The 13,646-nt window shown below is 46.3% G+C and overlaps 2 protein-coding genes across 3 annotated transcripts in view; one reads left to right on the top strand and one right to left on the bottom strand.

The window, feature by feature from the left end:
* Positions 1 to 6,480, bottom strand: part of GOLM1 (golgi membrane protein 1) — a 93,886-nt gene extending 87,406 nt beyond the window's left edge. For both annotated transcript variants that reach the window (XM_056524482.1, XM_056524467.1), the window contains exon 1: positions 6,363 to 6,480. The gene's annotated coding sequence lies outside the window, so the exon portion shown is untranslated. The remainder of the gene's footprint in view (positions 1 to 6,362) is intronic.
* Positions 6,474 to 13,646, top strand: part of LOC130275885 (G-protein coupled receptor 54-like) — a 218,165-nt gene continuing 210,992 nt past the window's right edge. The window contains exon 1 of the mRNA XM_056524506.1: positions 6,474 to 6,563. The gene's annotated coding sequence lies outside the window, so the exon portion shown is untranslated. The remainder of the gene's footprint in view (positions 6,564 to 13,646) is intronic.

The following is a 13,646-nucleotide window of genomic DNA, read 5'->3' on the forward strand; positions in this document are numbered from 1 at the left end:
GTCCCAACTGCTGTCCACTGCCCATGAGACTGAGACATGAACCCATAGAAACGTTCACACGTGGCACATTTGCTGTAGGTTTTTCGAAGGGGTTATGCACAAGAATATGTATTGATTTAACAACATAAAATCTGCAGCAGGTGCTTTATAGGTCGCGCTGCATAATTCCGCACACAGAAATTCTGTCGTGTGAATAGACCCTTAGGGTGCATTCACACGGGGGTATTTGTCAGCGTATCCGCAGCTGCGGATACGCTGACAAAGGCCACTAAAGTGCTGCCCTCTTTGTGCCTGCTAATAGCGGCAAGCCGCCGCTACCAGCAGACACACTGCGATGTGAGAGTTACCCTGCAGTGTACTCTCACACATCGCGGCCGTTCTCTGTGTAGCTCAGGGAGCCGGGGAGCGGCCGCGATGTGCGGATACACTGCGCCTCGCACTTCACAGTGTGTCTGCTGGTAGCGGCGGATTGCTGCTATTAGCAGGCACAAAGAGCTTTAGGGGCCTTTGTCAGCGTATCCGCAGCTGCGGATCCGCTGACAAATACGCCCGTGTGAATGCACCCCAAGTGTTATTCAAAGCGTATCTGTCAGATCTAACAAAAAAAAAAAAAAAAAAGAAATAAATAGGGTTACGCGATACCTAATCACCTATATTTATAATTTAAAAAAAAAAAACCTCTTAATTAGCTCACAGTGTTATAAATACTCTCAGGGAAGAAGATTGTTTAAAATGTTTTTTTAACCACCATATTGCAAAAGAAGGTCTTTCATTTTCATCAGTAACAACATATAAAAAGTTTTTGGATCTGACAGTGCCCATTTAAGAGAGAATGTTTCAGACGTTACTCCCCGTTGCATAATAATAATAATTATTATTATTATTGTACAAGGTAAAATCCATATGCCAATTGATTTACTATATATTTTCACAGGACTTCACAGTTGACTTTGAAGTGTGTGAACAGGCCTTAGGTTGTGTGATCATGGCAGCCAATTTAAGTCTTCAGATATTGGCATTTTACATACAATGATCTTTTATTCTCACTAAACAGCCCAGATATATAAAATCACACAACAAATCTGAATGGGGGACATTTTCAATAGCAGAAACACAAAAATAATTAGGCCCAAAATGCAGTAAATAAAAAATAAAGTAAAAAACAAAAACAAGAAAACAGTGACTGCATACACTAAAGGAGCCGCTTTTACAAAACAGATATGACCAGTCAGCTGTTTACACATATACTTTGTTACAACCAGAAGTAATGAATGCATTCTATCCTAATCATGCTGATGCCCACCTTGAGCAAAGCATCTGAAGTATAATTGTGAATTTCAGAGACTCACGGGACCACCTGCACCAAAATCATATGTGGCCCGACGAGTCAAGATGGCAAGATTGTCATCTGCACTAAACAGGATTAACAAATAGATTGCTATAAATAAAAAATTGAAAAAGTCCATCCTTCAATCACATTAAATCACCCTCCTTTATCATTTTACAAAAAATAAACAATTTGTATCGCCACATGCGGAAATGTCTGAACAATTAGGCTACGTTCACACTTAGGAGGCTTCCGAGTGCTGCCAGCACCGAATCAGAGTGGACATTGCCTTCCCCATAAACGGCAAGGACTGCAGAGCGGAATCTGCACAAAGAATGAACAAGTTCATTATTTTAGTGGCAGAACATCTGCCAGTGAAATTCTGTTTTGTGCTCTGTCCAGCGGAATACCAGTGCCAGCAATGGGATTCTGCTACACCAGAATTTCTGACTGAAAGGTCCAAGTGGAATTCTGGTTTGAAATATGAACTTAGCCTTAAAATATAAAAGGTTAATGTAATTTTCATGATCCCCATACATAAAAAAAAAAAAAATCCCAAAATACAGTTTTTTTTTGTCACATCACATCCCAGAAAAATAAGAAATAGTCACATATAGTCAAGTTGTACTAGTTAGTTATACTAATAAAAGTTATACTGATAAAAACTACAGATTATGACACAAAAAATGATCCCCTCTTTCAGCTGTGTTTACGGAAAAATAAAATTAGGGTTAGAACAGGCCAATCTTAAACACACATATGGCGGATCAAGCCTACAGTGGGGCAAAAAAAGTATTTAGTCGGCCACCAATTGTGCACGTTCTCCCACATAAAAAGATGTGAGAGGCCTGTAATTTTCCTCATAGGTATACCTCAACTATGAGAGACCTAAGAAAAGAAAATGAAACATTTTTTTTAACCCCTTAAGGATGGAGAGTTTTTGCACTTTCGTTTTTTCCTCCTTACCCTTTTAAAAATAACCCTTTCAATTTTGCAGCTAAAAATCTATGAGGTCTTATTTTTGCGCTACCATTTTTGCGCTATGAGAAACCATTGATCAATGATTCTGCCGCTTGACTGCTCATGCCTGGATCTCAGGCACCGAGCAGCCATTCGGTGATCGGACAGCATGGAGGCAGGTAGGGACCCTCTGGCTGTCCTATAAGCTGTTCGGGATGCCGCAATTTCGCCGCGGAGATCCCGAACAGCCCCCTGAGCTAACCGCAGTGCTTTACTTTCACTTTAGATGCAGCGTTCAACTTTGAACGCCGCGTTTAAAGGGTTAATAGCGCGCAGCACTGCGATCAATGCCGCACGCTATTAGCCATGGGTCCCGGCCGTGGTTAGAGGCCAGGCCCGACCCGCTATAACAAGGGGCTATGGCGTCGCCCCGCGTTATAGAAAGGGAGTGGGCTGAGGGCGTATAGGTACGCCCTCCGTCCCCAAGAAGTTAAAGAGTACCTATCATCAACTAAACGTTCCCTGATCCCCCTCCCCATCTGTCCCCATGCCTATCCCTGTGTTTATTGAGGTTTAAAACACTGTGGAAATATCTTTTTTTTTTTTATCCCTCTTCATTAGCTCAGGAGCACTGTCTTTCTGAGGGGTGGAAGGAGGCGGGTCCCGGCAGGCATGATGTCACATGAAGCCTGGCTGGGACTCTGCTTCTGCCAGTCTTCCTGTATGCTGCTCTCCCTCTGCAGCAGTGTTTCCCAACCAGGGTACCTCCAGCTGTTGCAAAACTACAACTCCCAGCATGCCCAGACAGCTGTGCATACAGACTAATTACAGGGGAGGGACGGCAGCCTGTATCTCTCGCTCTCTCCTATGTCTCTCTGCACTAAAAAGTCAATGCTGAGAACCAGGGGCGGTGGGAGCAATTACAGAGGTAGTAATTAAGATGAATGTCATGGTGGGGGGGGGGGGGGCACAGAGCAGGGAGTGCAGTGAGATAATACAATGTATAAGATAACGTGTGGTGAGGGGCAGGGAGAACACAGAGCAGGGGGAGGGGGAGGTGACTGGCTGTTATATGAGAGGCATGTGCAGGCTTGTAGCTCACAGGCTGGGAGCGAGTCCTGAGCTGAGAGCACTGAATTTCCTGTGGAAGGACCAGAGCCCTTTCAGCATTAGTCCTAAAAGCTGTACACTTACTATGAAAAGCATAGGAAGCTGCCTGCAGACCAGGCATAGAAGAGAGACCCCTAGTGGCCAAAAGTATAAAATGAAAAAACTGGTATAAATATTAATATTTTTTAATGAAGATATATTACAATATGTCTTCATTAATAATTAGGAACAACATTAAAAGTTTTTGTTGATGACAGGTACTCTTTAAAGAATTTATTAGCAAATTATGGTGGAAAATAAGTATTTGGGCAATAACAAAAGTTCATCTCAATACTTTGTTATATACCCTTTGTTGGCAATGACAGAGGTCAAACGTTTTCTGTAAGTCTTCACAAGGCTTTCACACACTGTTGCTGGTATTTTGTCTCATTCCTCTATGCAAATCTCCTCTAGAGCAGTGAGGGCTGTAGCTGGGCAACACGGACTTTCACCTCCCTCCAAAGGTTTTCTATGGGGTTGAGATCTGGAGACTGGCTAGGCCACTCAAGGATCTTGAAATACTTCTTATGAAGCCACCCTTCGTTGTAGGCGTATTAGGGATCATTGTCATGCTGAAAGACCCAGCCACATTTCATCTTCAATGCCCTTGCTGATGGAAGGAGGTTTTAACTCAAATCTCACGATACATGGCCCCATTCATTCTTTCCTTTACACGGATCAGTCGTCCTGGTCCCTTAGCAGAAAAACAGCCCTAAAGCATGATGTTTCCACCCTCATGCTTTACAGTAGGTATGATGTCCATTGGATGCAACTGTGCATTCTTTCTCCTCCAAACATGACGAGTTGATTTTTTACCAAAATGTTAGGTTTCATCTGACCATGACATTCTCCCAATCCTCTTCTGGATCATGTAAACTTCAGACGGGCCCAGACATGTACTGGCTTAAGCAGGGGGGACACGTCTGGCACTACATGATTTGAGTTCCTGGCAGTGTAGTGTGTTACTGATAGTAGCCTTTAGCTTTGGTCCCAGCTCTCTGCAGGTCATTCACTAGGTCCCCTGTATGGTTCTGAGATCTCCCATACGGGGCCCTGGCAGTCCTCAGAAAGGGGACATTTCGAGCACTGCACGAATGCAGCGCTACAGCTCTCCCATAGCTTTGTATTGTGGGGGCGTGTTCTTAGGATAGGGGATAAGTTTTCTTATCCTTGAGTACTCCTTTAATTAAACTGTATGGTCAATGGCATAAACGTAAAAAAAAAAACAAGGTCTAGAATTGTGTATTTTTGTTCACTTCATATATCATTAAAAAAAATAAAAAAAGAACAATCAAAAAGTCCCAGTATAAAAAAAAAAAAAGAAAAATTGTACCAATAAGAAACTATAGATCACAGGGGGGAGGCAGTGCTCTGTACTCCTCTACAGTCACAGTGGGGGGGGGGGCAGTGCTCTGTACTCCTCTACAGTCACAGTGGGGGGGCAGTGCTCTGTACTCCTCTACAGTCACAGTGGGGGGGGGGGGGCAGTGCTCTGTACTCCTCTACAGTCACAGTGGGGGGGGGGGGGGGCAGTGCTCTGTACTCCTCTACAGTCACAGTGGGGGGGGGCAGTGCTCTGTACTCCTCTACAGTCACAGTGGGGGGGGGCAGTGCTCTGTACTCCTCTACAGTCACAGTGGGGGGGGCAGTGCTCTGTACTCCTCTACAGTCACAGTGGGGGGGAGGGGGCAGTGCTTTGCACTCCTCTACAGTCACAGTGGGGGGGGGCAGTGCTCTGTACTCCTCTACAGTCACAGTGGGGGGGCAGTGCTCTGTACTCCTCTATAGTCACAGTGGGGGGCAGTGCTCTGTACTCCTCTACAGTCACAGTGGGGGGCAGTGCTCTGTACTCCTCTACAGTCACAGTGGGGGGGGGGGCAGTGCTCTGTACTCCTCTACAGTCACAGTGGGGGGGGGGCAGTGCTCTGTACTCCTCTACAGTCACAGTGGGGGGCAGTGCTCTGTACTCCTCTACAGTCACAGTGGGGGGGGGGGGCAGTGCTCTGTACTCCTCTACAGTCACAGTGGGGGGGGGGGGCAGTGCTCTGTACTCCTCTACAGTCACAGTGGGGGGGGGGCAGTGCTCTGTACTCCTCTACAGTCACAGTTGGGGGGCAGTGCTCTGTACTCCTCTACAGTCACAGTTGGGGGGCAGTGCTCTGTACTCCTCTATAGTCACAGTGGGGGGCAGTGCTCTGTACTCCTCTATAGTCACAGTGGGGGGCAGTGCTCTGTACTCCTCCATAGTCACAGTGGGGGGCAGTGCTTTGTACTCCTCTACAGTCACAGTGGGGGGGGGGGCAGTGCTCTGTACTCCTCTACAGTCACAGTGGGGGGGGGGGCAGTGCTCTGTACTCCTCTACAGTCACAGTGGGGGGGGGGGCAGTGCTCTGTACTCCTCTATAGTCACAGTGGGGGGCAGTGCTCTGTACTCCTCTATAGTCACAGTGGGGGGCAGTGCTCTGTACTCCTCTATAGTCACAGTGGGGGGCAGTGCTCTGTACTCCTCTATAGTCACAGTGGGGGGCAGTGCTCTGTACTCCTCTATAGTCACAGTGGGGGGCAGTGCTCTGTACTGCTTTATAGTTGCAGGGGTGGGAGGGGGCAGTGCTCTGTACTGCTTTATAGTTGCAGGGGTGGGAGGGGGCAGTGCTCTGTACTGCTTTATAGTTGCAGGGGTGGGAGGGGGCAGTGCTCTGTACTGCTTTATAGTTGCAGGGGTGGGAGGGGGCAGTGCTCTGTACTGCTTTATAGTTGCAGGGGTGGGGGGCAGTGCTCTGTACTGCTTTATAGTTGCAGGGGTGAGGGGCACTGCTCTGCTCTGTACTAAGTATGGTAGGACTGTTCGGACGCTTCTTTGTACTTCTCTATAACTATAAACTGGGGCGCCACAGCCCTGACCCGCCGGCTTTTTGCTCTCACTCACCTCTGGCCGGCGTCCTCGACTGCCAGCCCCGTGTAACCGTCTCCCTCAGTGCCCGGCGCTCCGTCCGTGTGTGACTACACCAATGTAAACGTGTACTGTGGAGTTGCCTGGCAACCAGTCAGAGAAAATGCGGGGCGAGGAAGAGGAAGTAAAGAAGGGTAGGAAGATGGGCGGAGCGCTGGCGGGAAGGTGCGTTTTCAGGTACGGGGCAGGGAGAGGCCATGGTGAGGGAGTTACACGTCATGTGTGCTTGGAGGAAGTAGTCGCACGGTGCTGGAAACGGACCCTTCTCTGCACTGATATAGGGTATTCTAAATGATGCACAGAATAACGTTAGGCTAAAAAGTAGTCCGCCTCCTGTACCTATAGAAGAGTCTGTTCAAAAGCCTTGTAGCCCAGAGCAACCAATCCCAACGCAGCTTTTTATTCTTCACGTTGAATAGTTTTACTATTGTTGTTTTTGATGATTATTATTAATTTCTACTACAATAACTTAATGATTTTTCCAGAGCTTCAGGAGCACTTGTCTATTGTGGGACAAGTTGTACTTCTTAATAGGCTAGGAGATAAGTGCCAGATTGTGGGGGTCCCAGTGGTCCACTGGGACCCCCGCGATCTCCTGAACTGGCCCTGGCTATCTGAGCGGAGCGCGTGTTGGCCCCAGCATGCGCTTCATTTATTTCTATAGTAGCGCCGGAGATGCCCGAGTACAGCACAAGGGTGTCTTTGGCGCTCCCATAGAGAATGAATGGACAGCGCATCCAGTTGTGGAATGTCACCAAAACTAAATCCGGTGGAAATTAATGAATGTAATATTACAAATAACTAGATAAGTCACTGAATCGGAATAAATGTCCTTATGTTTGCCACACTTCTCTGACTGCTTCACGTGTATACTGGGAAGTGGTTAACAAACATTATTTATATATATATATATATATATATCCAGCCAAGCTGTGAATAGTTTGCACAAATGGGAGATTAACCCCTTAAGGACCGGGGGGTTTTCCGTTTTTGCATTTTCGTTTTTTGCTCCTTGCCTTTAAAAAATCATAACCCTTTCAATTTTTCACCAAAAAATCCATATGATGGCTTATTTTTTGCGCCACAAATTCTACTTTGTAATGACGTCAGTCATTTTACCCAAAAATCTACGGTGAAACGGAAAAGAAAATCATTGTGCGACAAAATTGAAAAAAAAACGCCATTTTGTAACTTTTGGGGGCTTCCGTTTCTACGTAGTTCATTTTTCAGTAAAAATGACACCTTATCTTTATTCTGTAGGTCCATACGATTAAAATGATACCCTACTTATATAGGTTTGATTTTGTCGGACTTCTGGAAAAAATCATAACTACATGCAGGAAAATTAATACGTTTAAAATTGTCATTTTCTGACCCCTATAACTATTTATTTTTCCATGTATGGGGCGGTATGAGGACTCATTTTTTGCGCCGTGATCTGAAGTTTTTAACGGTACCATTATTGCATTGATAGGACTTATTGATCGTTTTTATTGACTTTACTTTAAATGATATAAAAAGTGACCAAAAATGCACTATTTTGGACTTTGGAAATTTTTTGCGCGCACGCCATTGGCCGAGCGGTTTAATTAATGATATATTTTTATAATTCGGACATTTCAGCACGCGGTGATACCATATATGTTTATTTTTATTTACACTGTGTTTTTTTTTTATTGGAAAAGGGGGGTGATTCAAACTTTTAATAGGGGAGGGGTTAAGTGATCTTTATTCACTTTTTTTCCCACTTTTTTTTTGCAGTGTTATAGCTCCCATAGGGACCTATAACACTGCACACAATGATCTTCCTCATTGATCACTGGTTTCTCATAAGAAACCAGTGATCAATGATTCTGCCGCATGACTGCTCATGACTGGATCTCAGGCACTGAGCAGTCATTCGGCGATCGGACAGCGAGGAGGCAGGTAGGGGCCCTCCCGCTGTCCTTTCAGCTGTTCGGGATGCCGCGATTAGCCACGGCTATCCCGAACAGCCCGACTGAGCTAGCCGGCCACTTTCGGTTTCGCTTTTAGCCGCGCGGCTCGGCTCTGAGCGCGCGGCTAAAGGGTTAATAGCGCGCGGCGCCGCGATCGGCGCTGCGCCCTATTAGAGGCGGGTCCCGGCTTCACTATGACGCCGGGCCCGCCGTGATATGACGCGGGGTTACTGTGTAACCCCGCGTTATATCAGGAGAGCAGGACAAAGGGCGTACCTGTACGCCCTTGGTCCTTAAGGGGTTAATCAAAACCTGTGCAGAGAAAGAGTAGGGCTGTTACCCATAGCAACCAATCAGCTTGCTTCTTTCATTTTTCACCGACCTCTTTAAAAATAAAAGGAGCAATCTGATTGGTTGCTATGGACAACGGCCCCACTGCACTGGTTGAAATAAATTTCCCCCATAGTGTACCATTTTTCTCCTCAGCAGAGAAAAAAAATAGTTGTCTGCAACAGAAAGGTATATGAGATACTACAGGGTGGGACATTTATATGTATACACCTTAATAAAATGGGAATGGTTGGTGATATTAACTTCCTGTTTGTGGCACATTAGTATATGTGAGGGGGGAACTTTTCAAGATGGGTGGTGACCATGGCGGCCATTTTGAATCCAACTTTAGTTTTTTCACTAGGAAGAGGGTCATGTGACACATCAAACTTATTGGGAATTTCACTAGAAAAACAATGATGTGCTTGGTTTTAACGTAACTTTATTCTTTCACAAGATATTTACAAGTTTCTTACCACTTATAAAATATGTTCAATGTGCTGCCCATTGTGTTGGATTGTCAATGCAAACCTCTTCTCCCAGTCTTCACACACTGATAGCAATACCGCAAGAGAAATGGTAGCACAGGCTTCCAGTATCCGTAGTTTCAGGTGCTGCAGAATGGGCAAAACAAAAATTGGAACAGGACCCTCAGTTTACGCAGAAGATTTTGTTCAGTGATGAGGCAAACTTTTATGTGAATGGTGAAGTTAACAAACAAAACCACCGCTATTGGTCTGACACTAACCCACATTGGATAGATCCCTCCAAGACTATTGGAACACAAAAATTTATGGTATGGTGTGGTATATGGGGTACAAAGATAGTGGGGCCATTCTTCATCAATGGAAACCTCAAGGCCACTGGAGATGTGAAATTGCCACATGATGATGTGTTTCCCTCTTTATGCACTGAAGCTGGCACGTTCCCTGAGTTTTTCCAGCAAGATGGTTCACCACCACATTATGGGTGTCAGGTCCGAGCATTCCTAGATTAACAGTTTCCTGGAAAGTGGATTGGTCGTCGTGGGCCAGTTGAATGGTCCCAAGGTCTCCTGATCTGACTCCCTTAGACTTTTATCTTTGGGGTCATCTGAAGGCAATTGTCTATGCTGGGAAGATACGAGATGTGCAGCACCTGAAACTACGAATACTGGAAGCCTGTGCTAGCATTTCTCCTGCGGTATTGCTATCAGTGTGTGAAGAGTGGGAGAAGAGGGTTGCATTGACAATCCAACACAATGGGCAGCACATTGAACACATTTTATAAGTGGTCAGAAACTTGTAAATAACTCATGAAAGAATAAGGTTACGTTAAAACCAAGCACATCATTGTTTTTCTTGTGAAATTCCCAATATGTTTGATGTGTCACATGACCCTCTTCCTATTGAAAAAACAAAAGTTGGATTCAAAATGGCCGAGTTCAAAATGGCCGCCATGGTCACCACCCATCTGGACAAGTTTCCCCCCTCACATATACTATTGTGCCACAAACAGGAAGTTAAAGGGGTTCTCCGGTGCTTAGACATCTTATCCCCTATCCAAAGGATAGGGGATAAGATGCCTGATCACGGGAGTCCCGCCGCTGGGGACCCCATGATCTTACACGCGGCACCCCGTTTGTAATCAGTCCCCGGAGCGTGTTCGCTCCGGGTCTGATTACTGTCGATCACGGGGCCGGCTATCACTCCCCCTCCCGTAGGCTTGCATTGAGGGGCAGAGCGTGACGTCACACAGGGGCGGCGGCCCTGTGGTCGCCGGTAATCAGACCCAGAGCGAACACGCTCCGGGGACTGATTACAAACGGGGTGCCGCGTGCAAGATCACGGGGGTCCCCAGCTGCGGGACTCCCGTGATCAGGCATCTTATCCCCTATGAGAAAAATGAACCAGCTCACCGCCTATAGACATCATTGGATGGGAAGGACTTTCCGATGGTGCAGGAAGCACGGAATACAGGTCCAAGCCGCAATTCCTGGAGTGAACAGTATCCAAAAAAGCAATGGTGCAAAAACTATTTTGCTAAATTCCAGCTCCCGAAGGATAAAATCCAAAATTTATTAAATCATATTAAAATGATACCCAAAGTAGTGAAAAATAAACATAAAAACAAGCAGAAACGCCGACACGTTTCAAACCATGCGGTTCTTAGTCATGGCACTAATCAACCCCCCTCTGATCCCCCTGTTCCATTTCAATCCCCACCCCTGATCCCCCGGAGCTATTTCAATTGCCTCCCTCTGATCCTCCTAAGAACCGCACGGTTCGAAACGTGTCGGCGTTTCTGCTTGTTTTTATGTTTATTTTTCACTACTTTGGGTATCATTTTAATATGATTTAATACATTTTGGATTTTATCCTTTGGGAGCTGGAATTTTGCAAAATTGTTTTTGCACCATTGCTTTTTTGGATCTTATCCCCTATCCTTTGGATAGGGGATAAGATGTCTAAGCACCGGAGAACCCCTTTAATATCACCAACCATTCCCATTTTATTAAGGTGTATCCATATAAATGGCCCACTTTGTAGTTTACCTAGGAGGTGGGAAGGGGTGGGGTAAAGGTAGTCTGTATGTGACTAGTGGAGAGTCTGCTGAACAATGTTCACCAGTAGGGATGTAAGAAAAAAATCGATTCCCGCGATTATCGTGATTTTTCACTTGCCGATACTGAATCGATTCAAAAATATTTTGAATCGATTCAGTATCGGCAAGTGAAAAATCGCTTTAGTGATGTGGAATTTGTATCTCCTGATGCACAGAAAGCATGTCCCGGGCATCAGGAGATACAAGTTCCACATTTTGTCAGCCGGATCTGACACGGCGGCGGCGCTCCGGGTGTACGGAGCGGGCTCCGACTCGTGCCCGCTCCATACTCTGCGGCCCCCGACTGATTTCAGTATCCGGGGGCCGCTGATGCATCACCGCCGCTAATATCCAGCATGCGGTGCTCTGCAGTATGTATGGAGCGGGCTCCGGACTCCTGCCCGCTCCATACTCTGCAGCCCCCGGCTGTTCTTAGTAGCCGGGGGCCGCCGCTAATAGCCAGCATGCGGCGATCGTCGCGGCTGGCTATTAACCCTTTAGATCGCCGCTGTCAAAGCTGACAGCGGCGTCTAAAGGGACATGTGTATGCTCTCCGTGGCTCTGTCATTGATAGAGCCTGGCTGGACCAGGCTCTATCAATGGATCACAGATGAATGGAGTTCAATAGAACTCTATTCATCTGTCTGAGGAATCTAATGATTCCTAAAAGACTAATAAAGTGTACAAAAATTAAATAAAAATAAAGTTTTAATAAAAGCGTAAAAGACATTGTTTTTTAAACAGAATCGGTATATATCGCGATGTATCGTCACCTAGACGGTATCGCGATATATCGGGATATATCGAATCGCCACACTGGTATCGCGAATCGAATCGCCAAATTCTTGGCGATTCACACCCCTATTCACCAGCGAAAAATTGAAAAATACCGTCCGGAGCACCCGCCCCGGCCAGAATCGAATTAGTCCCAGTGCAGCAGCAGCCGCCGCCGCCTCCGCTTACTCTACTAAGTGGCCGTAGCCCCAGATAATGAGCAGGCAGCGCTGTGGCCACTTTAAATCAGTGCGCTGCAGCCTGCTGCATTAACGAGTGATGTCCTCTTGCGCCGTGGAGTCACACAGAGGACGTCACTGTCGGTACCCCCCTCACAGAAGGCCCGCCAGCGCCAACAGACTGCCTGCATGAGAAGAGCAGTGGGAAATCCCAAAACGATCAGTCCAGCACTCCGGAGTAAAGTATAAAAATCACTTCTTTATTGTAATCCATAGAGAGAAAATCACAAACGCAGTGCAGATAAAAACACCCAACGCATTTCATATAACCTTATACAAAATGATTCGGGTGTTTTTATCTGTACTGCCTTTGTGAATTTATCACAAAGAAGTGATTTTTATACTTTACTCCGGAGTGCTGGACTTATTGTTTTGGGATTTCCCACTGCTCTTCAGCTTCCGCCCTCACTGCATACGGCCAAATGCCTGCCCGTGCACCTGGAGCTCAGACCGATGGATGCTTGCATTAGAGATTTGGTGAGCTGTGTTTTTCATTCCTTTTTGTATTTATGCCTGCAGGAGAAGCTGCCTGCAGTGAGGGACAGGCAGCACTAGAGACCACCAGCGGAGAAAAGAAGGAGGGGGGGGGGGGGCAAATTAAAATGCATATGGTATGGTAAAATGAAGTGGGGTCGGGTGAGGTGTTGCCAGGTTTATTCAATTAAAATGGCACAGGGGGGTCAGGGAAATCGATTAAAATGGCCCACGGGGGTTCACTTAAAATGGCACGGGGGGTTCAATTTAGATGGCACAAGGGGATCAGGAGGGCTCAATTAAAATGGCACAGGAGGATCAGGGGAGGGGGCTGAAATGGCACAGGGGGACTGAAATGGCACAGGGGCCCTTTCAATCCCCCCCCCCCTCTGATCCCCCTGTTCCATTTCAATCCCCACCCCTGATCCCCCGGAGCTATTTCAACTGCCTCCCTCTGATCCTCCTGTTCCATTTCAATCTCCCCCCCCCCCCCAACCCCCCTGTGCCATTTTACTCCCCCCTCTGATCCCCCTGTGCCATTTCAATTGCCACCCTCTGATCCTCCCTGTGCCATTTTAATCCCCTTCTGATCCCCCTGTGTCATTCCGTGATGCAATGTGTATGGGCATGGGCAGAGCTTCCTGTGATGTCACGCATATGTAATTAATTATACAAATTAACATGCCCAGTATTTTTTTGCAAGAAAGGTGTCAACCCTAGTTAGAGGTTCACTCATGTTTTTCTAGCGTCTTGTCTTGGTTTTCAGTTTTTATTTACCAAAAAATCTACTTGTAGAGAGTATTGGATTTTAGAGGGAGATATATTTTTCTATATGGTCTCCTTAACCCCTTCCTGGTGCGATGGTACTTAACACACCAGGACGTACATTTATGTCCTGAACAGTCTGATGCTTGCATCATGCA

Source organism: Hyla sarda, chromosome 1 (genome assembly GCF_029499605.1).
Source record: "Hyla sarda isolate aHylSar1 chromosome 1, aHylSar1.hap1, whole genome shotgun sequence".
Classification (NCBI taxonomy): Eukaryota; Metazoa; Chordata; class Amphibia; order Anura; family Hylidae; genus Hyla; species Hyla sarda.